At 36.2% G+C, this 23,635-nt stretch overlaps 1 pseudogene across 1 annotated transcript; it reads left to right on the top strand.

Annotated features, from left to right (window-relative positions):
- The first annotated feature begins 941 nt into the window (after positions 1–941).
- LOC149532048 (putative sarcosine oxidase pseudogene) lies at positions 942–2,748 on the top strand (annotated as a pseudogene). The gene has a single exon (XR_016358430.1). The product of XR_016358430.1 is annotated as a putative sarcosine oxidase pseudogene (transcript).
- The last annotated feature ends 20,887 nt before the right edge of the window (positions 2,749–23,635 follow it).

Genomic DNA, 23,635 nt, shown 5'->3' with positions numbered 1-23,635 from the left:
GAAATATCGTGTGACAATTATTCCTCACATTCTTTATATGCCAACACCTTATCCCTTTAATTCATAGCCCCAAGCTAGCTAAAGAGACTAGGAGGACATTCCCCTCCTTATAGATGTGCTATAAGCTATAATTCTCCAAACCAATGAGAAGGGACTATATGTCTCCAATAATAAGAGAGATAGACCAGCATGATATCATATTCCCTTGACACTTTCCACAATTTTTTTTGATTTCCTCACATTGTTAGGAAAATTAAAAAATGTGCCTTTATATATCCCTTTCAATACACATTGACAACACAAAAATCAAACATATACATATACTATATTCTACTATGGACTAAACCATTGCACCTTTTGTGGCTCAAGCCCTAGTTTGTACATTCTGATTTCCACAATTATCTTTGATTTCCACACATTGTTTAGGAAAATTGAAAACTCTGTCTTTTCAATACACATCAACAACACAAAAACTCAAACATATACATACACTATATTCTACTATATTTTACTGTCGACTAAACCATTGCACCTTTTTTTGGCTCAAGCCCTAGTTTGTACATCTTGATTTCCACAATTATCTTTTTTGGCTCAAGCCCTAGTTTGTACATCTTGATTTCCACAATTATCTTTTTTGGCTCAAGCCCTAGTTTGTACATCTTGATTTCCACAATTATCTTTGATTTCCTCACATTGTTAGGAAAATTGAAAAATGTGCCTTTATATATCCTTTTCAATACACATGAATAGTACAACAACCAAACATATACATATACTATATTCTACTATATACTAAACCATTGCACCTCTTCTGACCCAAGCCCTAGTTGGTAACATCCTGATTCCTGTACAGCGAAAGCACAAGCTAAAGACAAAATCAGAAACCGCAAAATGAAGTGTCCTACAGTTGACTGGCAGCACAATAGAGACAAAATCAGACTCATCAAAGCTTGACAGGGGGAAGGAATCCTGTGCTGGCAGCAGGGAATCCTGTGCTGGCAGCAGGCAGCTGTCAGGCATAATGTCCGCAGTCCACTGCACTTCATGCGCGGGAATGAATTTGCACCTTATATTGTTTTTGGCATGCAATAAACGTGATCTACCTACCTAACAATTGTTATTTTCTTCTGCAGTCGCTGTGGGAAGGATTGAAGAACTTTCTAAGAGTGATTATTTATAGCTGTGAGAACACTGGCATCTCAGTGAAATAGACAATTAAGAGTAATGGGTGCGATTGTAGGTGAATATGAAGCAATTGTTGTTGGGGCAGGCATAATGGGCAGTTGCATTGCCTATGAAATCGCCAAGAGAGGAAAGTCGGTTCTTCTTCTGGAACAATATGATTTTCTACACCATAGAGGGTCTTCGCATGGGGAATCCAGAACTATCAGAGATGCTTACGTAGAAGAATACTATGCTGCAATGATGGAGGAGGCATTTTCCCTCTGGGAAGAAGCGCAGCAGGAAAGTGGATATAGAGTTCACATCAGAACCAAGCAGCTAGACATTGGCTCAGTCCAAAACAAGAGCCTGCAATCTGTCATAGCCGTCTGCAAAAGACTAGGTATCCCCCATGAAGTTCTTAATGCAGAACAAGCTTCCTTAAGATACCAAGTATTGAGTTTGCCCAAGGATTGGATTGCCGTTGTCACGAACAGAGGAGGGATACTGAGAGCCTCCAAGGCAGTTGCAATGTTTCAGTCTTTAGCGTTGAAGAATGGAGCCACGCTGAGGGACAATGCCCGAGTTATTAAGATTACCAGCGGGTGGAAATTGAAGGATGGATTGGATGGGGTTCTGGTTTGCACCAGCAGGGGCTCTGTACTTGGAAGGAAATGCGTGATTGCTGCAGGTGCATGGGCTCATAAACTTGCCAAAGAAATAGCAGATATTGAATTGCCCCTTCAACCTGTTCATGCTACTATTGCATATTGGAAGATTGAAGAGGGTTTGGACAGCTTTTCGCCTGATAAAGGGTTCCCCACATTTGCTTGTTATGATGATCCTCATCTGTATGGGACGCCCTCTTGGGAATACCCTGGTTTACTCAAGGTCTCCCTCGATGGAGGTTACCCATGTGATCCGGACAAGAGGTCTTTGGTTCCTGATTTGGATATCCTTAAAAAAAAGTTAAGCCCTTGGTTAGCTGAGACTTTTAAAGGGCATATTCTTTCAGAGAGTCCTGTTGTTGCAGAGGCGTGCATGTGTACAATGTCTCCAGATGATGATTTCATCCTTGATTTTTTGCCCTTGACAAAGACTTCATTGTCCGAAGAAAAATCCCCTATCTTGATTGCTTGTGGATTCTCTGGCCATGGATTTAAAATGGGTCCATTGGTGGGACGGATAATGGCAGATCTGGCCCTCAATGGAGAAGCCAATGGGGTACCCATGCAGTATTTTTCTGTTGAACGTTTCCGTAATAGTAGTAGAGGCAATATCAAGGACCACCAATAACATGTTTGTTCTTACATGACATTTCAAGGGTGCGAAATTGTAGGGTGGATAGCTATAGAACTGCTTGAATGTCAATTGCATTTCGGTTTTCCCTAATGATATTGCTGAGTTACAACCTGCTGACACAAAGACTGAGAACCTAGGTAATTTGCAATATGTCCTCTGACTAGCAGTAATTTAAGATCGCAATTTTTCTTTTGATGTCAAAACTTGCATTTGCATGACATGATTGTTCAATTTGAAGGACCGACAGAGCTTATATGGTATGCAGTATCTAGTATTTAGAATTTATCTCTTGTTCAGCATTGATTTCTCGTTATTCAGCATATGTAATTGTTCAGCCTTGTTTTCTTGGTTGAAATATGTGCACGAGGTTCTCAGAAGTCTCAATTATGGCAATCTCAAGATTTTAACCCTGCTTAACCCTTTAATGTACTCAGTTCTACTCTTAAAATTGTTCCCAATTACCATTTTTTCAACACAACTTATTTGCGCATATTAATGCAGTGACTAAAACATATCAACACAGATTTTATCTTGATTACATTTCTCAATCGTCGCATTAATTGTTTTCTCGAGTCCCAAAGACCCAAAGCAGAAATTTGACTGCAGTTTTTTCATTTTGTTTAATTAATATCGGATGCACAAGTGCTTCAAAGTTGGAATTAAGTCGGCCATTACTTTAATATATATTAATGTATATGCAGTAATTGGAAGAACTTTTCATCTTGTAGAAAGCTCTCGTTTCCCCTTCATGCCTGTCTTTAACCCATTAAACCTTACATGCTATAAGAATTCTAGAGGCCTGACCAGTTCACTAACACCATTTTCTTGTTAGTGTCATTTGGTCATTTAGTTGCTGGAGTTAGTATATTGATACGATGATGAGCTTTAATTTAGGATCAGCCCTATTCTGTTAGTGAGCTGGTGTCCATGTCTCCTTCATCAGTTGAAAATTGCATATTTGATGCAGCTCAAAGCCAGAAGCTATGGGTTGATCTGCAGAAAATAAAGACTATAACCAGGAATACAGGAAACAAGAGCAAACTCAACTGCAGCTATTCTTTGGATAAAAATAAAGCTGTGATTTTAATTCTCCAGTCAAGAACAGAAAGTACAACCTAGCAAAAATATGTCACACTCTAAACATAAGTGCAAATCTCTGTTGTTTTATTTCTTGCCTTCTACTCTGATCCGTATCTTCCTTTAAATTCAGACCAAAACTTGAATAATAAGATTCCCACAAAAAAAGAGAAGCACCCAGACAGCATGGCCTCTACCAACCTAGCTTGTACAAACCTAAAACCTGATGAAGGCAATACACCGGTTACAGAGTCATCAAGTAGGAGACAAGACTGAAACAAGCCCAAAAATAGCACATTCCTTAACTAAACCTAAGTTACTGATTAAGATGCGGATATAGGATGCAGGGAAAAAAAATTTTTGTGGACGCAGATGCGGGAGGAAGCGCGCGCGTGTGTATATGCAATGAAATGCAAGAAATATACAAAAACAAATCATTGGAATCTCAAAATCATTTCTGCAACTTGAATTGGCCAAAATGTTTCTTAGCTTGAATTAGTTGCCCTTTCCTCAAGAACTACACTAGATAAAACATCCTCGTCGTCATGTCTACTATTTAAGATGGCCTTCAGTTCAAATACACGATGCTTTTGCCACAGTATATGATATGTCATCTTGATAAATTGTATCGTCAACCTTGTATTTAATATATATTTTTTGTTGGAGTCTTGTAGTACAGTGCACATAGGTTCCAACTGCACATGGATTCCAAGCCATCTTACGCCCTTGTATTTCAGTTCATCCTTTGCTTCAATCTCTGTGATTTTTATATTTTTGCGTGCATAAGAAAATATACTACTTCTTTGATGGTTACTATTGTATCATTTACATGGTGATATTAGCTACTTTTTGACTTCTTACTTAAGTTCTATGATTTTGCTTTCTTATAAACTTCTGTAGTCGAATGCTTAGAAATTGAGTTGAACAGAATTTTACTATTTGTTTCAGTTATGTTCATAAGAAAGGATGGCAACAGCGGTTCAGGACATACTATATCCCAGAAGATGTGGTCCCACGCATTTTATCATTAACTTATTTTCATAATTACCATGCACAAGCATTAGAGGATCTTTTGATTCTGGTGCATACAAATATTTGTTAAGATATGATGATTATTGGTTAACTAGTGAGATGTCATCACAAATCAAAGCAAAGCCAAGTGAAGCAGAGCAGTTAGTGTTAGGATTAGGTCCATTCAGAACTCTTTTCGAAGGCTGTCTAGATTTGTGCCTCCACGAGTACTCACAAGCAATTCAATTGGTTTGGATTCCTTTGGATGCATTTGGATTCCTTGCGGATGCTGGCTTCCGAGAATCTGGATGCATCCATAATCCGCATGTATCCGCTTCCGAATCTAGTTGATTTGGGGACGAATCGGTAACTTAGAACTAAACCATAGAACGTGGCTAAGAGAATTTAAGGTGTTAGAATCTGAAAAGATTAATAACCCAGAAAACTAGTGCAAAGAGTAAATATCTAAACTATGAATGCAAATGATACAAAATCAAAATAGCATCATAGAGTTAGTCTCCAAGAGAGTAATGCAAATGCTGGAAGCAAAATAGCATTAAGAGGATGCAAAAACAAGAGATGCAAATACAAGCCAGGTAGCATGCTTATATACGCTAGGAAGAGGGAGGAGGTGGCAACAGCAACCAATGAGGAGCAACCATCTATCGGACTAAAGATAGCAAAGTATCTTCCCAAGATAGCTAATGGATGCTCACATGTAGGAAGGTGACACGTCACAACCATTCACCTAATAAGACATGCTTTATTAACCTAAGCGAGATTATTAAAAGTGTAGGAAAAACCTAGCAAAATAGGAAAAATAAAAAACTACACTAACACCCCCCCATAAGCGAAGCTTAGGTGGATGTAGAAATGGGTCCCAGCAAGTCAAGCCTGATGAGGTACCCATGTACATAAAATTCCTCCAAAAGAGAGAGAAAAGAGACTCCCCAAAGAAAATTAGGACTCCAAGTGAGAGGAAGAGGCCCCCCCAAAAGATGAAGCATCCCGCACCTCCAACAAAGCTTGCAAATTTTGTCCGGTTGATCCACTTACATCGAACAAGTTTTCTTCCCTTAGGAAAAGGGATAAGATCCCAAGTGTGGTTCCTCATCAAGGAACTATACTCTTCCTGCATAGCTGTATCCCACTCAGAAATACCAGAAGCCTCATGAAAGGACTATGGATTTGAGGCAGTAGCAATGAAGATATGTAGAGCATCTTGGAATTGTAAACGAGTCTGCTTGGTGTCTGATGGATCCCCAACCCAATCACCTGCAAACTGCAAGGTCTGTTTAGCCCAAAGTGGACCAGAAGATGGAGAATCTAGAGGAGAATCATCAACCTGTGAATGATGACTAGGAGAGGAAGGAGGTGAGTCCTCTGAATCACTCTCTGCATCAAAAGTGGAGGTAGAAGATTGCTCAAGTGAATCTGACCCATCAGAAGATCTATCATGTATTCCAAGTGACTCCAATGTCAAAGTAGAAGGCAACCTTGTGACCATGCTCTGTTGGTTAAGCTGATGCAAGTAGTGAAAGTTAAGATGGCCAAACTGCTCATGCCATAATCTGCTCACATCATTAAAGTGAGCGAGCAAAATAGTCAAAGGAGGATCAGGAACAAAGTGAGAAAACATATAGAGTTGTGACTGATGATCTGCTCTCCCAACTGCAACTGTAGAATCATTGTGCAACTCATGTATCTCCACTGAATCAGGAGTGAACTCAACCCGCTTGCTTAAACCTGTGTGAGTGATCTGGTGTAGCGATAGGAGATTAGTTGACAATGAGGGTACATAAGGAACATCATGGAATGTGCCATCCCCCACATCAACAGACCCTCTCCCACACACCTCAACAAGAGTGTTATCACCCATCAAAATAGAAGGCATAGTACACGGCTCCAAGGATGCAAGTCCTTCCTTAGATGAAGCCATGTGGTGTGAAGCACCCGAATCAAGAACCCAAGTGGATGGTGAGGAAGCAACTGCAAAAAGGGCCTTGCCCTTTCCTTTCCCCTTGCTATTTTTTTTTTCTTTGTTAGACCCTTCATTAGAACTTTGTTTGATAGACTTAGGAACACTGATATTATTCTTCTCAAGAATGTATGTTAAGTGATCAAGTTGTTTCTGCAAACATTTATGTTCATCATGACCAGGTCTTTTACAATAGGCACATTTGACCTTTTCTTTCTTAGGCTTATCACCCTTGGAAGATGGTGTATCAATAGTTGCTTTTGAAGAAACCAGCATCTGATCCTTCTTCTCCTCGCTATTTTTTTGTTTCTTGTCCTTACTATTGTTGTTACTACTTTGTCCTTGTTGTTCTTTTGTGCCTTGGTTGGCAGCCAAGGCATGTGACTTAGAGGACTTAAGAATGCCCATCTGGATTAGCTTGTCCTGTTCTCGAGTGAGATTGACAGCAAAATCATCTAGAGATGGCATGGTGAATTGAGTACCAAGTGCACCCTTAGTAGCATAGAAGGTAGAGACAAACACAGAATATTCCGAACTTAGCTTAGAGAGAATACTGAGAATTAGTTGTTCATCTTTCTTTTCAATTCCACATTGTTTTAACTGCAGCCTTAGTGATTTCAATTTGGTGAAGAAATCTTGGATTGTGTTGAAATTGCCTGGACTCAAACTAATTAATTCATTTTCCAACATATGACCCCTCATTGAATCTTGTGTGCCAAATAGTGTTTCTAGCTTTGTCCATACTTCATTTGGTGTATCCAAAGACTCAATGTGAAATAGCAAGTCAAGAGAAACAGACAAACACAATGTTCCAAATGCCTCATCACATTTGTTAAACCACTTAGGCTTATCTTCATCTTTAGCAGGTTTAGTTTCAAGTCCCATAGTTATCTTATTTAATCCAGCTTTCCTTAAGTGAATTGTCATGCGTGATTTCCACTCAAAGTAATTGTATGGAGTTAGGATGGGCATATTTGTTTGATCCATGATGAAGAAATGCAGAGAAGAAATGCTAGAAAGAAGAGAACCCAGCCACGACAATGCCCCCCCCTTTTTACTCAATCAAAGAACCCCCCCCAAAGAAATATGATTTGGCACTTTATTTTAGTGCATTTACAACTACCACTAGAAAGAGATACTTAGTGGTCTTGATTTCAATGCATTACAAACTCTCATGAAGAGCATATGTTAAAAGTGAAACTTGGGCACAATAATCAAGGAAACAAATAACACCACTGTGATCTACTCGAAAAATCACGCACTTTCAAAAAAAGAATCGCCTCGATACGAGGTCGTATGAGAAAGTTATGATCCTCCGAAGTTTCCAAAATGAGAACTGTGCACAGTCACGGCTGAGAATTTGCAATTTCTGAAGAATTCATGTATGAAAATCAAAAAACAACTCCACTAGTGGATAGAGCACAAAAAAAAAAGCCAAGTTCATAACAAGAATCATCAAAATCGGAGTCCGTATGAGAAAGAACGAGACATTTGAAAACTGCATTCAAATCTGCGACTGCCAACGGAGAGGGGTATGGCTGTAGCTTTGCATGCTCGATTCTGAAAAATATATAGCTTGCATGCAAAATCTAAAAGATACCCAGATGGTTTTTCGGGGCTGCGAACAAAACTCAGAAAGCGTTTTTCTTGCTGATGTACAGAAGATGTTGCTGTAGTGTAAATCAGACGCCTTTAACAGTAAAAAACGGCTCCAAAAATCAATAAAAGACTCCAGCAACCAAAATATGACATGCAAATGCTGGATCAGCTTCTTAAGTCCATCAATGGCATGCTGGAACCTGCAAAACTGATTGAAAACTCCAAATATGCAAGTTGGTTGTCAGATTTGAGATTAAAACCCCAAAGAGAAACTGTTTTTGTCAAAACTTTTTTGATTCTCAGGATCATCCAAAGATGCAAGAGAAGAGCATACTTCGTTTTAAAAAAACTATAATAAAGTTTATTTGCCCCCCCCCGAATCTCTCAAATAAGGAAACTAAAATCTACTCTTGCACATAGAAAAGCTCTGATACCATGTTAGAATCTGAAAAGATTAATAACTCAGAAAACTAGTGCAAAGAGTAAATATCTAAACTATCAATGCAAATGATACAAAATCAAAATAGCATCATAGAGTTAGTCTCCAAGAGAGTAATGCAAATGCTGGAAGCAAAATAGCATTAAAAGGATGCAAAAACAAGAGATGCAAATACAAGCCAGGTAGCATGCTTATATAGGCTAGGAAGAGGGAGGAGGTGGCAACAACAACCAATGAGGAGCAACCATCTATCGGACTAAAGATAGCAAAGTATCTTCCCAAGATAGCTAATGGATGCTCACATGTAGGAAGGTGACACCTCACAACCATTCACCCAATAAGACATGCTTTATTAACCTAAGCGAGATTATTAAAAGTGTACGAAAAACCTAGCAAAATAGGAAAAATAAAAAACTACACTAACATAAGGGAGATGCTCCACATCATTTTCCCCTCCTTTAGGAGATTCTAAAAGTCCACATAAGTGTTTGAATTGAAGAATCAAGCCATGGTGTTTCTTTATTAATATCTCAAAATAAGCTGGGCGACCTATCTTGGGTTGGTGCCCAATTTATTAAACATTTGATTTGAATTTTTGTTTTTGTTGGGGGCAACCTCTTTGGTTCTGGCATTTCTGGTAGGTGCTTAGGATTGTTGCAAGTTTTGTTTTTGTTATGGACAAATTTGAATAGTAAATTTATTTATTTGCTCCAAGGGCATGGTTGTTGAGACAGGATTACTTAGTTTGGTGTATAGCTCTAGTTTGGGCAAATTTGTCTTAATCATGCTATCTTCATTTTTAATTGACACTATATCCAATCTTTTCATGTGCTCAGATGCTCGATATTTTCTTAATTTTGGGTTCAAAACTTTACAGTGGTATTAGAGCCTAAAATCCTGCTAGCTTGAGGGTGTCTCATGCAATAAAGTCAAAGTGAGCTGGGAACATTCAAGAGGGGAAGAAAGAAGGTAGCTGGTGAGTTTTTTGGAATAGAAGGCAAAAAAGATGGCCGATGGAGACGAATAATTTGAGAACTCCTTGAAGCAGATGACTCAGATGTAGGAACTGATAGTCAAACAATAGGAGCAAACAAACTAGGTAATGCAGTTAATGATGCAATCCATCTAGGACAAAAACAATAATTGCAAACTAAACAATGGTCTTGAGAGAAGTCATTCCAGATCCAAGACCTAAAGCAATAGAGTTTCACTTCCTACATAGGCTACTTTTCTATCCAAGTATACAAAAAACAATGGGGTTAAAGAGCCAAGGTTAGCAGTTGGAGACATAAATGTGAGATGGGTGCCTATGTATAGAGTGATCTCGAGATAAGCCACCAGCTTGCGTTCATACAATTTCACAACATAATAAATGGATCAAAAGGAGGTCAAGCAAATTATTTCCAAAATATAGAGCTGCAACATAGAGTGAGCAAGTTCTCACTTTCGACCTATGATGTAATGTCTAGATTTTTTTTGCCAATATCAAAGTTTGAGAGTTTAGCCTATTGTTGTGATCCTCGTAGGCTAATTATTGTGTATAGAGGCTCTTTTGATGCAGTGGCTTGGCTTGGAAGGGTCTTGCCTTCTCTACAATTGAGTAAGCTACCGGTTGGTCTTCGTTTGGCTTAGATTGGACTTCGTTTGGGCTTAGTTTGGTGTACTTACTATTTGTGGCAAGTCGGGTGTTGATTGAGATGGGCCCTTTCTATTTTTGGAAAGTGCATTTGGTCATATGGAGAAATAATAGGTATGACTCCTATTTCAGACGACATATTTAAATGATGAGTATTTTGGGAGTTATTATATTTTTAGTGGCCAAATTATTATTAATTATTAAATGGCTTATTATAAAGTTATAAATTAACTTTATAATTTCACTTAAAGTTGAGAGTTAAGTTATTTTTGGAAAGTGCCATTTGTTAATTGGTTAAGCCAAGTGAGAGAATCTAGAGGAAGCTTCTAATTAATGTTGTGTGGTGAAGCTTCTTGAGTGAAGTTACATTTTGGCAACAAAAGGAAATTTGGAGGTTATAAATACAAGCTCATTTCATTGGGAATGACATGCTTGAATATTTTATTTGCTTTTGTTGCCTTTGCAGCTTTCTGAGTTCCATTTTTTTGTACCCCTTGCTGAGGTATAAGGGTTGAGTCTAAGAAGTTATTGGCAGTTATGCTGAAGTATACAATTGGCCAACATCTCTTACTGTAAATTCTGTGGCTAAGGAGTAATCTCGAATAATATATTTTATTGATCATTTGGCTGAGTGTTTGTGAAGTTCTGAGAAATGATCTAAGTGATTATTGCATATTGTTGTTGAGGTATAACAGTTTGCAAATCTCCTACTGTGCTTGGGAGATTGGATCTGAAATCATTAGTTGCAATGTGAAAGAAATCTGAAAGGATTATATAAAATCGTGTGACTGCTAATTGGTGAATCAACTTGTGTTGGAAAGCTGCTGTTTTGCTTCTACAAGCTGTGTGGGGAATCCAAATCTCATTTGTCATACAACATAGGACTTGCGGACACCCCTTGGATACCTCTGATTATTATCTCTGCAATTCGCAACAGTATTTTGGGCTGCGTTTGTAATTGTGTAGGGCTGCAGCCATTAGAAGGAACATCTATGGCCATGGCTGGGAAGGAAATTGAGTTTACGTTGATCAGATTTAAATTGGCTGCCTATACAAGGAAGCTATATGCACGTTCAGCATTAGCATTTCTTTGGGATTCAGAATTCTATTGGAATTGGCAGTCATATGTTTGGAGGAAATTGCTATTGAAATCTGCAATCAGCCCACTATGATGAAGTTCATTGGTTCTTAGGAGTCTGAAATTAATTGTGAGAACATTGTAATTTGGTTATTTCCCGTTTGCAAATAAATTCGAGAAAAATTTAGGGAATGTATGTTTTGCAATTTGGTTCTAGTCTTTGTATCTTCCTGAAGAGTTATTTTTTCTAAGATAGATATATATTCCATAAGATTAAAAATAGAAAAACATTGAAAGTACAAAAAACTTCAGTTTGTGCAATGACAGTCTGGGACTGGTTGGGGTTTTTACATATGGTGGCTCTAGAGAGGCTACTGCACAAGCGTGGTACAAAAGTTGGATACCTATTTTTCTAAGTCCCATGACCAAAGAAGAAGCCATCAAATTTTCTATTCCACACTTGGAGGGGTTAGCCAATGAGTGGTGGCACCATGGCCTCGTAACTTAAGGATTTGGTTAAATAGCGACATATGTTGTTTTCACACATAAACTCACAAAAAGATTTGATAGAAAAGATCCCAAGGCGTACTTCCAAGATTTGACTAGACTCAAACAAACAAGCACCATAAGTGATAATGTTTCAAAATTCCAAAGGCTGTAGTAATGGTGACAGATGTTCTAGACAAAAGGCCTATGTTAACTTTTTGTGGAGGGCTTGTCAAGAGGCTTTTTGTGGATCGCTAAGAGTTTTGGAATCAGCTACATTGGAGGAATCAATTCGAAAGACCTTAAGTCTTGAAGATTCCACAAAGAAAGGGAAATTCATTACCAAGGGTATACTTGCAGGGTAGCTACAAAGGCCTTTTATCAAGACAAATCCACCTCCAAAGGTTCCTCCTCCTATACCTTATGACATGTTTAGGAATGGGTTATGGAGGTAGAACTTGTGTCATGGCAATGGGGACATCAATGTATGAGAAAAGGACAAATTCGCAAAATCGAAGTTTCTGCTGATGAGGATCATGATCTTGACACAGAACGGGAGCACAAAGAGGAACGATTCCTTTTTTAGGGAGAATTGACAGGAAGGACACTCACAACCCTCACTAGAGGACCATATTATATTGCCTTCCATGTTCAAGGAGTGCTGAAGGGACAAATAATTACCATCCTCATTAATAACGGTGCTATCTACAACTATGTTAGTGAGGAAATACTCTTAAGGATGAAATTGAACAATGTGCCAATTGAAGGATTTGATGTCAAAATAGGGGGCTTAGTTTTGTCATGTACCAAGAAGGTTATGAAAATAGAATTAACATTGGAGCAATATCATGTGAAAGATGACTTCTACATAGTTTAATATGGAAATGGAAGTTGTTTTGGGAGTCCAATGGTTGTATGCGATCAACAAATATGAGGCTTGCCATTGGACCATAAAGTTTACCTTTTGCTAGAATGGGGAAAGGATAGTTCTTTGAGGAGTCATAAACAAAGGACCAATATCTGTTTCAACAAACAAAATGGAATTATTTTTTTTGCAAAAATCAAGTTGAGTGGGCGTTGATTTAATAGTCACTAGTATAGGACCTCGGAAACTAATAGAAATTTTAGGCATCAAGATCTAGAGCATCTTGGATAAACACAACAAGGTCTTCGAAGATATTCTATTGGGTTTGCCTCTGAATAGGGGTTTTCAGCACATCATTGAACTAGTGAAAGGAGACGATCCAGTAATCTGTCATGTGCTCATTTAAGATATAATTAATAATAATTAGATGATACAATATTATTAATTAAATAGTGATAATAAAGTTAATATTTAAAATATGAAAGTAAGAAATAATAATGAAATATTATTATTATAATATAAATAATAACATATATGATCTATTTAAAATAAGATAAAATAATTAAATAGAATAAGGTTACAATGAATTAATTGGTAAATGAAATTAACTATAAGAGAGAATATTGTAGAAACTATGTTACCTTTTTAAATAGGATTTAATAATAAATAATAATAAACATAAAATAAATAATACAATATAGAATAAAATAAATTAAGTAAATCTGATGAAAAGTCAAGAGCTATGTAATAAAGAGATGTAGCTCCTTCGAATTAAGAGATAAATGGGAGGAGAGTTCATTTTAAAGAGGAAGGAAAAGAAGGAGAACATAAAAGTAAGAGAAGGATTAATGAAAGGAAAAAAATGAGAAGAAAATAAGAAAGGGACTTTTTCAAAAGGTTGAAATGATGAAAGGATGTGACTCTTCAAAAGGGTTGTAATTATGAATGGTTGCGACTCTTAAAAAATGTTATAATTATGAAGTTTTGTAACTCTTCGAAAGGGTTGTAATAATGATGTGTTGTGACTTTTCGAAAGGATTGTGATTATGAAGGGTTGTGAGTTTTCAAAAGGACATAGATGACACATAACATATGGGAGGACTGGAAAATAATTATATTTAAAGAGAGTTGGATTGTAGAACCATCAAGTAGAGGTAATAGAGAACTAAATTAATATAAATTTTGAAAAGGAATATAGAGAATTAAAATAATATACATTTTGAAAAAGAATATACAATGCAAAATTGAAGGCAACTAGAGGTATGTTTTGTTTGATATTTTTTATATCAGAAATAAATATGAATCATATGGCAGATAAATTATTAGTCAAGGATTGATAATCATGCTTGAGATGAGAACTTTATAGTTCTCATAGAGACCAAGTAAGAACTTAGTAGAGGGTATTCATTAGAATGTCAAGTTTTATTAAGAGAACTTACAGAGTTTAGAGGGCATTCTTTGTGAATGTCGAGATTCTAAATTGGAATGTAGAGAGATTTATAGAGGATCTCTTAGAGACAATATATGTTGTAGTAGTTAAATATATGCATATGATAGAGATAAGAGGCTTGGTTAGAGGTGGGATCTATACCAAGGACTCATTATTTATGAGTTCACTTATTAATAGAGATCCTAGAGGCCTTAGAGGAGTACTCTTGAAATGATGGTTACCTAATCAAAACTTATTCTCATCAGGGGTTTAGGTAAATTTGAGTAGAGTGCCCTTCTAAAGATTAAGTGGATGTAGTGTGGGGATTAGTACTTAGGTGATTTAATGATTATTTATCTTTTTAGTTACTAATAATGGTTAGATGTTCATATATGTATATGTTATCTCATTCATCAACTAACAATTGTTACAGGTTCTTAGCATCAATTACTTTGTCTGGGAGAAGGGAGATTACATAAGATTACACTATATCACGATCCCAAAGCTTGCAATGATGAGATCAAGACAACAATCAAGGAAATACTTCGGATAAGACAAATCAGACAACTCTAGTTTGTTTGCATCACTTGCAATGTTGGGAAAGAAAGATGGAATGCTAATGATATGCATTGATTATCATATGCTAAACAAACAAATAATCAAAAATTGCTTATCCCATTCCCAAAATTGATGAGTTGTTAGATAAACTACATGGGGTGAAATATTTTTCCAAGATAGATTTGTACTTTAGGTATCATCAAATCAAGGTTCGAAAAGAGGATGCACAAAAACCAGCTTTTAGGTGTCACTATTGGCATTATTAATTTTTGGTCATGCCCTTTGGTCTAACAAATGTCCCAACCAATTTCCAATCTTGCATGAATCAGGTATTTATTGCTCAAGTAAGTAAGTTTGTTTTAGTTTTTTTCAATGATAACTTGGTCTATAGTAGACCTTGGGACTTTAGCACTTAAAACATTTGGATATAGTAGTGGGCATTCTTGAACAACAATCCTTCTACGCTAAAATGTCAAGTGTGAATTTGGACTTGTTGGTGTAATTAAATATTACTAATTACAGTTTACTTTACTTAGGATAATGCATTTGCATATTAGTTGTCATGTAGATACATAGGAGTTTGCATTTCATTTTAGGACATGGTGTAGGCAAAATCCACTTTAGGTGGAGTTAGTTGTTATCTCACAACTCTTTATTTGTGAGATCCACCTTTAGTGCTATTATCACATTATCATCATCTCATTGGTGCACATGTTGTACATACTTTGTTGTTAAATGGAGGATGATCTACCCTTTTGTTGGGCATGTGATTTCACCTTGTGTGATTGATAGGTTATATCATTCAAATCTCCTAGTTATCATTGCCTATATATTTAGGCACGCCTACTTTTTATTCATTGATGTTGTATTCATTATCATTTGATCAAATATATTTTCTCTCTCTTATTTGTGCTATCAATTGAGCTTCTAGATCTTGACATTTCCATTCTTTTCCTTAGGCCAATTTTAAATGGTATCAAAGGCATATGAGTGCATTGGTTAGCCATTGGAGAGCTATTTGCTTCATATTTTAGAAGGTCGTGATTCAAATCTAGAGGTGGAATAGTTATGGGCAGTGTTTGGAGCAAGATTTGACCTCACTATTGTGTTTGGGTGGCTGTTCCAATGAATCCTGACTATAAATTTGCCTATATTGGGCAAAAGTCAATTTTGAGGCAATTTGGTTTTTTACAAATCAGACTTGGGTAACTCGATTGGCAAAACTCATTTCTAGAAATATTTTCAATTTTCGAATATGGGTAAAATCCATTTTTCGGAGTTTATTTCTTTTTTGCTACAAATCTTGGGTTCTTGACCCCTTGGTATATCTCTATATAGTGTTAGAGATTTGTCGCAAGATTACTAATCTGAACTGGCAACACATGTAAGCTACAATTCATTGTGAACGGGGTGTGGTTTTTTGTTATATATAGTGAATAACCCACTACATGTTCAATGTTGGATTTAGTTTTGTGAACAAAAAAGACAACTTAATTGGGTGGGTATTCTAAGCGGATTCTAGAGATAACAGGCGAACACTTTTTTGTAGCACCCACCACTGCCAATTCTATCTACATCTTATGTTGTGTGGTTTAGCCTTTAAACATTGGTGGTTTTCATTAAGTTGAAAGTGTAGGATCAAATTTGTCCTCATAGAGAGATTTCCGGCCAACTATGCACATCTAGCCAAAGTCATCTTGCACAATTGACCACCTCTGCCAACCTTCATGCAAATCAAAGTTTGTTAGAAGCAACTTCTTGTCTTGCATTTTGTCACCACAAAATGCAGGCAACAGTACAAAACTTTGTCAACTTAGTTTTGCATTTCTCTAAGATTAGTTCATTATTTAATTAGTTAGTATTGATCAGTTAGTTGACTTCAATTTATATAATGAACTCTTTTATTGAAGGCTTTTGTGAAGTCTTTTTCGTTTTTTTGTTTGGTGAGCCTATGCTTGATTTTTGAAGCCTTGAACGTCATTTTTTGCATTTTTGAGTGTGTGTGTTCGTTTGCTTTCGGTCTTTTAGTTTTGCTCAAACCCTTGCTTTCAATTTTCCCTTTGATTCGATATATCGTAGGGCTTAATTGAGTTTAGCAATCAAAAGATATGACTGCTTAAGTGCCCAAAAAGTGTTTTTTTTTTTATCGGTAAGAGGCCGAAGCCAAGATTAATTATTATATTTTATTAAGCACGGGTAGATTCGAACCCAAGACCTCTTCGATAAGAGGCTCACAATTTACCATTGTGTTATAGGCTGTTGCCTAGTGCCCAAAAAGTGTTACCTCGAGATGCAATCGCATATTTTAAAATATCATGTTATATATTGTAATATTGACATCCACTTTTTGAAAAATATAATATAAATGGACTTTAAGTTATGTTTTTAGGTTGCTTTATCACTTAAATTTGTCACTTAAGTGACTATAGAGCACTTTATGTTATATTTTCACGTTGAGTTACTTTTTAAATTATTCACTTAAGTGACTTTATTAACTATACAATGTGATTTAATTTTTGAGATACTTCATGTTTTAATTTAAAATATTTAAGTAAATATTACTTTTTGAATGATATTTGCACATAGAAATTAAACTATATAGTGTAAATATTATTTATGACCCAATTAAGTGATATTATCTCAAGAATCAATTGAACATGTGCTTAATTGATCATTTAAGTTCTGTAAAGGCAATTTTCAACCCATTTACATGAAAATATGTAATGGACCTCCAAGAGCGCATTTTGTACTAAAATGCATGTTATGGAGTTCCTAGAGTCCATTTTGCATAAAAACCTTTTTTATATGTAATCCACTTTACATGTAATTAGATCTTGAGTCCACAATCTGGCCTTCCAAAGTCAAAATTGTTAAAAACATATTACATATTGCATATTTTCAAAATATGTAATGCGTTCCTGAGAGTGCGTTTATGAAGGATTGACTTTACATGCAATTTTCAAAATATGCAAAGAGCCTTGGAGAGTGTGTTTTTGCACTAACATCATTTTGACAAATTTCAAAATATGCAAAGGCCCTCCAAGAGTACGTTTTGCATCTAGACATCAAAAGCATGTTTTTAAAATATGTAAAAGCCTCCCAAGATAGCGTTTTACATAAAAAGACCAATTACATGTTATTTAAAACATACAAACCTCTCAAGAGAATGCGTTTTGCATGTAAGGGCAATAAGACATGTTATTTAAAACATGTGATATTTCTCCAAGAATGCATTCGGACTCCCAACCCTTGTAATTGCATCATGAGACCATGTTTTTGTTCTCCAAGAGCAAAATGTCCATGTTCATGCCCTTGAAGAACACCATTTTGCTTGAAAACTCTAGATTTGCCCTTTCCATGGTGTGAAATCTTTCCAACTAGGGGCACTTTTGCATTTTCATGGATTCCCATGCATTTGGCGTCCACATCTATGCAAAAAAATGCTTTATTTCATGGCATTTTGAAGCTACATTTTGGAGAAAAATGCCCAGATCTAGGCATTTTGAGCTCACGTTTTTTGATCAAAGGGGAGGCGTTTTGGCATTTTAATGCATGATCTTACCAAGGGAGATCACGTTTTTGCATTCTAAGAGCAAAAATGATTCATGTAATGACCCTTTGAGACCACGTTTTTGATAAAAATGAGTTTTTTCTTGAAGTTTTTGGCAAAAACAATTTGCATTCAAGTGATCTTTGACCACGTTTTTGGATATTCAATTTGCAAAATGTCCATTCAATGCTCATTTTGAACTCATCATTTGCAAGGTTGAAAGAGTCAAGTGAGTTGTATGTGAACTCGGATTTGGAGGAGAATTGGTTTTCAAGTCTATAAATCTTGCTATTTTGGCTCTTTGATCTCCAAGTAAGTGGACATTTTGAATTTTGCTCATCAATTCATGCTTATCTTGCTATTTCCATGCATATTATGGTTTGTTATTGCACATTTGTCCAAATATATGCCATGTAAAGTGCAAATTCTCTTTAAATAAGATGAAAACATTCATTTTCAAGTGTTTGGAATTTCCCCAAATTCCAATTTCGAAATTGCATAGGAAAGTAGCTTGGTATTTGCCATGTTTGAGTCAAAAACCAAAGGTATGTTTTGGTTTTGTGCTTGGTTTTTGTTTGTTGCTTGTTGCTGTTTTGTTTTTCGAAAAGCTTAAGGTTCTTTCCCAAAAATCCACAATCGTTCTTCACTATTCCACTTTCCTTTACATGCAAGTGCATCGCACCATTCACCAACACATGCCAAATCACTTTGCATCCATTCCATTCAGATGCAATTACATCCCATACACATTTACATGTAATCTCACTTTCCATCCTTTATATGTGTTTACATGTAATATCGTCCTTCGAACCTAATTGCATGGTTACACTTAAATCGTGATTACATGTAAATCACTTTACATGTAATTATGTCTAGAGAAGCCATTTTGGTAGGGCACTCTTTAAATACCAAAATCAGCCTTGTCATTTGCACACATTCCCATATAAAAACATATACACACATACATGCTATCTGACTTTCTAAGTCCCATTTTAGCCCTTCACACATACTATCCATATCACATCCAACTCATTGCATACATTCCATGAGTGTCAAATCCATATTTTGATTTCATTGTTTCTCAAGATTCGTCTTTGCTAATAACCTTATGGAGTAAGTATCCATATCTTTTGATGATGTGTTCACACTTCGGAATTTTCATGTTGCAACACAAGATATGCCCTCGTCCTCAAAGTCAAAAGGAAAGATGAAGTATCGATATGACAAGGAATTGGCACATGCAACTGCGTCTCAGGTTTCGTCTACCTTAGATAATGTTCTTGATATAGAGATCGAACGTGTACATGGATGAATTTCTACAAGGGGTTGAAAATCCTTCAAGCAGATTGATGAGGCACATAAAGAAAAGTAACATTCATCTTGTATCTATTTTTCCTATGGCTGCCCTGGAACTTGAGTTTGTCTTTAGATGTGCTCGCCATTTCAGTCATAAATCCAAAACGATAAAAAATGCAGATAAGAAAGTTATCATCAGTCTAGATTCAGAGTTGATTGAAAAGATTTTCAAGGCCCCTCAAAGTGCAGAATGTGTAGATTTATCAAAGTATACAACTCTCTATTTGTGGAACCAGGAAAAGTTAGAATATCAAAAGCATATGAATGCATCTTATTTGACCGTTTGGAGAAATAACCTTTCTAGATGGCCAAAGTCTCTATATAGATATGAGTTTAAGCTAGAATGTAAAGATTTGATTACCCTCCTCAGTCAGGTATGTGGCCTGTGAATTTGAGCCATGGATGTTCAAATTCATTTTCCAAATCAATGATAACGAAGAACCCATCTTTTGGGGAGAGCTCATAAGTACAATTTTGTGTGAACAACTATTTAATATGGAAACTTCAACACCATTCTATATGAATTCATACCTGGTTTATGTAGCGGCAGCTATGGGAGCTTTTTCAGGATTATCCACTAGGGGAGATTGTGCTCTGGTTCCCTTTTGGAATCACTTTGAACAAATCACTTTGACATAGAGTAAGGTACATTATAGGAGAGTCCAAGATGCATTCTTTGGATATTTCAGATGTCAATTTGATAAGGAGTTGGTGATTAGGAGAGTATCAGATGAAGCCTGGAACATGGTGAATCAGTTTGGTTGCATATTTATATAGTTTCCAACTTTCACTCATCTAAGGGTTGGTTATTTCAAAGAGAGCCGTATACACTACTACTGAGGTATCCTATTGACGGGATCATCCTGATGGAGTTAGCCAGGCAGCTTATGGAGGTACAATCATATCAGAATACTCTACGTAAGCCAAGTTTCGGCATTACTGTTGCTAAACCTTTGGTGATTGGGTGGTATATGCTCAACTCAGTGTACAAAACAAAAGACACAGAGAGAGAACTTCAACTAATTACTATAAAAAAGGTTCAAGGCTAGGTATGAATTTGATTACCGAGACTTGAATTCAAAAATCAAGAGAGCATTCACTCATGTTCATTACATGAGGATGTATGGATTGATATGTGCACGGATTTGGATATTATGAAGATGGATTACTGTAGGCTTACCTTGTAGCAGATCATTGATCTTAACATGGTTGAACTTGAGATTCCACCCAATTTCTAGGCAAGAGACAATGATAGTATTCTAGATCCGGAATACCATTAGGTAGGCTTTGACAAGCGTTTTCCATTTCCCATCAATTTCTAACACAAGGAATGCGTCTCTATCTTTGATAGATTCTAGTCCATCTTGTTGAATACCAACAAGTGGCTAAAGATCAATCGTCTTAGTAGGGTATATTCTAAGCTCGGGTTAGATTGCAATAGTTCTGGAGTGGTTGGAAGGACATCTAAGATGAAGATTATAAGCCAAGATGGTGCATCTTCTTCAACGCGTGAGAAATCTCTCAAGATTATGCTCAAAGGGTCAAAGTCATCTCTGTTGAAGTAACATGGATTATTTTCTGCAAATGTACTAGCATGACCATTGTGATTGGTGTTTTTCAAATGCAGAGTTGGATCTCATATAAATATGAAAGGAGAAGACATGTCTCATGAAGAGACATGTCTGTATGGTGTAATCATCATTAGCATACATAATAATATGTATAACAATGTATATTTATATATATACATTGTTATACATATTATTACATATACACATTGTTACATATATTAACATACATAATAATATGTATAACAACATTGTATCATATATTAACATATAATAATATATACATTGTTATACATATTATTATGTATGTTAATATATGTAACAATGTGTATATGTAATAATATGTATGACAATGTATATATACACACATTGTTATACATATTATTATGTATGTTAATATAATATTATTAAATGATGATTACACCATACAGACATGTCTCTTCATGAGACATGTCTCCTCTCATATTTATATGAGATCCAAATTTGCATTTGAAAAACATCAATCACAATGATCATGTTAGTACATTTGTAGAAAACGATCCATGTTACTTCAATATGGTATCAAAGCTAGGTTGCAAATGAACACAATTTGAAATATGATGAAACAATTTGGCACTGCTCACCATTGGCAATAGTGGAGCGGTCAAATCATGATAGTTAAAGACCAGTCTACTGGAAGGAGGGAATGCCACCACTGATAGTGTGCCTAGAGACCGAGCCGATGTAAAGAACTTTTGATAAGCGAATAAAAAGAACTTTTGATAATACTTAGATATAGATAAACCAGTAACGTAAAAGAACAAGGATAGTGGGGGCATCCAAAATTTAGAAGGTCAAGATAAGATATCATGTCCCCTTTTCAAATAATTAAAAATAATAATCTTTTCTAAGGTAGGCAGGCCCAAAAAGGCGAAGTTTCGGAAAAAGGGGATGATCTTTGGAAGCTAATGGACTAATAAATGAAAATTATTATTAAAATATGTTTTATTAACCCCTCTTGGACGTGAGTTAGGGTTATGCCCTCTTTTAAGGAGTTTGGAGGCATTTTGGGCTCATTCCAGAATTTGATTTTTGCGCATTGCTTTGTTGTTCTTCAGAGGCTGCCAAACTTGTGGAGAAGGAGACCCAAGAACGGGAGTTTGCAAGTTTCCAGGAAGGCTAAGGACGGGAGTTTGAAGCCATTCCATGTGCATGCTCATGCAGAGTTTGCCTTTGTGCTGAACAGTGCAGATTTGTGGGTTTTCGTGTGTGTTTTTTGTAAGAGTTTGGTGTTTTCAGTTGAGTATTTCATATCAGTTTGGGTTGCTGCTGTATTTCAGACTTTTAAATGTTAAAATAGAGCTGAATATATGTATTTGGATATAATTATACTTCTGTGATAGATTATTAAGTTTTTGTGGTGATTCCGGGCTATTCTATGCTATTTTCGGGAGCCCGATGAGCATTGTTTTGTCCTCCGTTTGGGAGCTATTGTGTGCATGTTATACAGATTTGGAAATGTCATTTTATAGGTTGTTATGCTACTCAAATTTCTGTAAAAATGTCCACTTTCAGATTTATTAATAATAGGTGAAGCTGTGAAGCTTTTGGTACTATTTCTGGCATACCCGATTTGGGGATTATTGAGAAATTGGTGGATCTTTGAAATATTGGTTGTTTGATTTTAAAGATCTGATTTGAGGCTTGAAATATCATATAAAATCAGAGAAAGGGACATTTCATAAGATAAACTAGAGATTAACAAAGAATAACTTAAAAAACATATCCAACAAAGCTTGATTTGACGATGGGAAAAGATGCCATGTATAGGAATGATCGTAGTTGGTGGTGCAAGGTTTATGACACAAGGGTGATTAGAGATCGTACATGTCCAACGAGTTGGGTCACGACTATTGTATCTGGTAGTATGGTAGTGTTGTGAAGAAGGAAACGAAGGAGTACTAGATTATGCAAGGAAATATGAATACCATGAGTTCTGGAGAAAGAAAAGTATGCAATGATTGTTGTGGTTGGGTGTTGAATTATGTACTAAAGTGGCTAGAGGGCCTTATATTTATCCGGTGTCAATGAAGAAACAAGTTAATGGAATAAATTTATAAGATACCTATCAATTCTATTTCGCATCCCATGGAGCAAACTTTCATAGTCCCTAAAAGAGTCCCTGACATTTACTTTGTAGAGAGGAAGGGAAGCAATGTATTGTGGAAACTTGTGAGGCGCTGCATAGTTGAAATCCTCCTCCTCCTCCTCAGTCTTTGGAGAAAGAGAAGAGGAATGAGAAACCACTGTAAGCTCAGTGATGGATCCCCATGACCCTCGAGAAATAGAAGAGGCATTGAATGTCTATGATATACAAGACATATTTTTGACAAGTGGGAAAGCGAATTTGGGGAAGGCTTTAATCAAAGTATAAATGAATACATTTGTCAAAAATCTCTTTTCATTGATTCTATTGCATCTTCTAAGGGAGTAGAATTTTCAAGTTCAATATGGAACACAATAGTGGGTTTTCTTTGTAAGGAAAGACATGGTAAATAGTGTA

The sequence above is a fragment of the Cupressus sempervirens genome, chromosome 11, assembly GCF_028749045.1.
Source record: "Cupressus sempervirens isolate cs-2001-9-10 chromosome 11, ASM2874904v1, whole genome shotgun sequence".
Lineage (NCBI taxonomy): Eukaryota > Viridiplantae > Streptophyta > Pinopsida > Cupressales > Cupressaceae > Cupressus > Cupressus sempervirens.
This window is presented reverse-complemented; position numbering and strand designations above follow the sequence as displayed.